Below are 4,580 nucleotides of genomic sequence, written 5' to 3' on the forward strand. Positions count from 1 at the left end.
AAGAGAAGGCTGAGGGGGGATCTTGTGGCCTGTTATAAACTGGTTAGGGGGGATCAGCAGGCGCTGGGGGAGTCCCTGTTCCCCCCAGCGCCGCAAGGAGTGACCAGGAACAACGGTCACAAGCTGGCGGAGGGAAGGTTTAAGTTGGACATCAGGAGGCGCTACTTCACGGTCAGGGCGGCTAGGGTCTGGAACCAGCTTCCAAGTGAGGTGGTGCAGGCTCCCACCCTGGGGGTTTTTAAGAGGAGGTTGGATGACCACCTTGCTGGGGTCGTTTGACCCCAGTGCTCTTCCTGCCATGGCAGGGGGTCGGACTAGATGATCTGCTCAGGTCCCTTCCGACCCTAGAAACTATGAAACTATGACTGCAAATCAAAGAAAATGCTTCCTTCACATCGGAGCTAGTTCTCAGAAGCTGTATTCAGATTTCATGTCCGTGGATGTAAATCAGGACTAACTCCTGCGGCTTCACTGCAATGACTTTATTCACATCTGCAGACCTGAGATTCAAAAATAAAAGCTGGACTTATGCCCGAGGAAAGTTCTCCGCCGAATGAATGCCCAACAGTCCCACTGAGCAGACATCGAGTTACATTAAAGCCCCTTTGTACTCCTCCGAGTAGGTGTATATTAAACACAAGTTATGCTGGATCCTTTTTAAGGCCTTTTTGCTTTCCAGCATGGCGCAAAGGGGCTTTGGGATGAGAGCGGACCAGGCGAGTTTACCTGTTGGTTCCTCTCGGATGTGGGATGAAAATGCCAGGTGTCAAACCCTCTTCTTTGCAGTACGGAGAGGCCTCAAAGTAGGTCTACAGGCCACTTGTGCTCATTTCTGGTCTCCTTTTATACCTTTTATCACAGCACCTGATGAAGTGAGCTTGGGCTCATAAAAGCACGTGCTGTGCATCTCCGATTAATTAGCCTGTAAGGAGCAAACCTACCCTGCCTTCTCCTTCCGTACCATCAGGGTCCTAGAGTAAGCAGGACCCACGCCATCTGACGTTAGATGCAGCTTTGGAGGTTGTTTTAAGGGACATCTCTAACCACGCTGCACTGCTCAGGCCACCTGCAAACGCATCCTGTGAGCTGGGCTCTCATCAGCTCTTGCAAGCCTTGTCAATGGTTGCATGGAGGACCTCCAAGATCGAAACACGTGCTGCAGCAAGAAGTATCGGTGGTTCAGCAGTCTGCTCCCCTCACCACCAATATCCCTCCAGTCTCCCCCACGGTGACTCCTTCTTTGCTCGGGACGTGAAACTAAAGCCCCGGAGATGTTTGATTATTAAACATCCCAGGTCACTTTTCCTCGAATTAGTCCAGGATAAAATGCAGTTGAGGCAACTGCACTCTGCCTGCTGGCACGTCCTCTGCAATCATGAATTAACCCTCTTTCTTGGATGAGTGTGCAGCATGTAACTTGTGTTTTGTGTCAGATGTGACTACGCTTGCAGTGGCAAAAGCCATCTCTGTCACTGCTGTGTGTGCCGTGATCCAAAAATGCACTATGTATAATCTAATCCAATCAGTGAAGTCAATGTCAAAGCGCTTAGCTTTTACATGTCTTTATGCAGGGAAAACTCCCAAGGAGGAGCCCATGGGAATTTTTGCACCAATAAAAGTGCTACAGGATCCTCTGCTGCTTTTATTTTTGTTCTGGTGCTTTCTGCACATCTTTTCGCAGCACCCGATCAAGCGGGGTTCAGCTCACGAAAGCTTGCGCTATGCATCTCCCTCAGTTCGTCCCTAAGGTGCAAACCTATTCGACTTCAGACTAACCCAGCTAACGATGCGTCTCTCATTTAGGACAGTAACAGTGCTGAAATACAACTAAAAATTGTACCCGTTCTCACTGCGCCCCATCAGGCCGGGTAAAACCCCACTGCCCGGGTGGCACCTGAGCGGAGGAGGTCTTCGCAAAGGTCTGCAGGGCCAAAGGTCTGCAGGGCGCCTTAATTCTGCGTGAGTAGGAAGGTGTTTCTGAAGCTGCTCAGCCTTTCAGGAGTTAACTAACAGAGCGTGACTCAATCTCACACTCCAAAGTCCCCGTATAACCAGACTTGGCACTGTGAGAAAGCTGCAAATTCAGAGGCTGGAGCGCGCTGCCTTCCGTTCAGCAAGAGAACGCAAGTCCCAGTTAATTGAGGAAACAGAGCCTTTTCCCCAACCCCCCCTTCAAGGCTGCTTTATTTTTTTTCAGGGCAAACACTAGGAAAAGGGAGTGCCAATGAATCTGGTGGGGCACTGCCCAGCATGTGCCGCTCCCCAGCTGGCGCAGGCTTTCAACCCCATCAGCTGGCCCACCCCAGGGTCACGTCGGAGCTGCTAACCCCAACCCGGCGGGCACGTGCCTGGCATGCAATGCCCCGAGCCACCCGGGGGTGACAGGGAGCTCCGCGGTGCCCCGCAGCAGCAGGGACAATGCGCCGCCGGTCTGGGTGCCGATGCAAAAGAGGCAGTTATCATCATCCCGAGGAGGGACCTGTCAGCCCCTGTGCATCTTCCCTCAGACAATTAATCATGTGCTGACACCGCACTGGGAAAAGATTGAATTAAAAAAAAACCCCAAACTAAACCACAAAACCTTGTTGCTGCTTCACTTCCCCAAATATCTGCAGGATTTCTCCCCCTTCCCTCCGTCTATACCTTGCAGCAAAGGAAAAGCTCCCGGCCCATACGGTAGTTGTTTTTTTTAAACTCCTTCTAACTACTGCACACAATTCAAAGGAAATATGGGAAACCACAATTCTCAGCTCTCCATAAGAAGCAAATGGAAAGTCACTTAAAGTGACTCCTGCCTTAAAGCGGCAGGACCCATTTTCTTTCCTATGGAAGAAAGTGTGTCTGGGGGGTGGGGGGAAATCTGGCAAGCCGTGTGCAGGTTCCCGGGGGGGGAGGTGCAACAGGTTTGTGCACGTGTGACACCGCGCTGGCCGCCACCTTATCAGCCCCAGCGAAGCGAGGACTCCCAAGGGAGGGGTATCCCCCGGAAGGTGGCACCGCGGGAAGGGAAAGCAAACTGTGGATGGGGTTGCTTCAAAGCATAGGTGTCATTGCGCGCGTGTGTGCGCGCACGTCTGCCAAAGCAGTGCAAGCGCACGCTGAACTCTCCCTAGCGCTCTCCTGAGTGCAATCCAGCAAAGAGGAGAAGGGTTAAAGAAAAAGGAAAAAAAAAAAGGGTGGTGGGGGGGGAAGAGTTCACATCAAAGGAGACTTCTCTGCTCAGCAGATGAGCTGATCTATCTTCCACTTCATTTTTTTTTTTAACAGATGAACTCAGGGCAGTAGCTCCTTGCCTCTCCTAGACCCAGGGGAAGGGGGGTGGGAAAAATCACTGCATTTCTCTGGAGAAGCGACTCGCTCTGCCGCCTTTTGCAAAGGCACTGACAGGAGAAGCCCAGGCTCCTTGATGCGAGAGGCGATTGGGACGGATACCCAACAGGAGCGGCGCCTCTGGCACCGAGACTGAAAAAAGAAATGGGAAGTTTGAGCTGGAAAAGGGAAAGACTCTGTTCCTCGTCAAAGCCTTGGGATGCGACGGCGAGCTGAAATCCTTTGGGGTGGGGAAGCGGCGTTTTGCAGCTCCCCATGACACTGAATGAAAATTAAAGGCAAGAAGAAAAAAGTTGCCGTGAAATGCTTCTGGCTCCAAAGGCAGGGCCCTTCAGCGAGGCACGTTACTAAAGCAAACACGACCTAGGAAATAGCTGAAGCATATGCCGGGAGCAGAGGTATGAAACACCCGGAGCACTGACATGTGGCAAGCAGCACATTTCTTCCTCCCCTTCTTTACCCCCAAGAAAAATAACATTTCCATTACGGCGGCGAACAAACCTCAATGACAAAAGGGGGGGGTGGGTTTACTCACCTCATGATAAAGCCGCTGGTGGAGAGGCTGCATTCTCCTCGGAGAAGGTTTAAAATGAAAAAAAGTCGGGGAATTAAGAGCTACAGTCTAGCCCTGTGCAGTTCCTCAGTAATCTGTGTATAAAAAGAGAAGTCTTCATTACTGACCACAGGCACGGAGACTTGCAGCTCACGCCCCCTCCAAGCTTCACCAGCCAGTAGCGCGCACAGAAGTTAGTCTAAGGAGCAGGAGGCGAGCTGAGCAGAGCCCATGGTGATTTATCTGCACCTCTGCTAGGAAGGGGAGGGTGGAAGAAAGAAAAAAAAAGAAGCCCAGCTGAAAATATGACACAGGAGGAAAAGTAGCTCCATGGTGCGGAGACAGCCATGGGCACATGCCAAGTCTTTAAGAAAAAAAATAATTAAAATAAAAGCGGGGGCAGGGGGAACAACACTCGCCCCCTTTTAATCAAACCTTAGCTAAAGCCTTAATTAAAAAAAGCTGCTGCAAAATATCAGATAATGGATTGCATTTTCAGGCCTTTTTGGAAAACAATCTCACATGGCAATGCGTCTCAACTCCTGCCAGGGAAACGAAAGCTGGCACCGTTAGCTCCGGCATCAAAGGCACGCGTCCTGCTTCCCCCAGATCTACTCTCGCTTACACCCGTGGGACTCGGCTGACTGTGGTGCAGGTCATCCTGATTTACACCGGGGTCAATCCGAGCAGAATCAGA

General features: G+C 51.3%; 1 protein-coding gene across 1 annotated transcript in view; it reads right to left on the bottom strand.

Annotated features, from left to right (window-relative positions):
- Positions 1–3,983, bottom strand: part of ZNF469 (zinc finger protein 469) — an 83,470-nt gene extending 79,487 nt beyond the window's left edge. The window contains exon 1 of the mRNA XM_019505411.1: positions 3,866–3,983. The gene's annotated coding sequence lies outside the window, so the exon portion shown is untranslated. The remainder of the gene's footprint in view (positions 1–3,865) is intronic.
- Between the last annotated feature and the right edge of the window lie 597 nt (positions 3,984–4,580).

The sequence above is a fragment of the Gavialis gangeticus genome, unplaced genomic scaffold, assembly GCF_001723915.1.
Source record: "Gavialis gangeticus isolate Ggan-Ray unplaced genomic scaffold, GavGan_comp1, whole genome shotgun sequence".
Taxonomy (NCBI): Eukaryota; Metazoa; Chordata; order Crocodylia; family Gavialidae; genus Gavialis; species Gavialis gangeticus.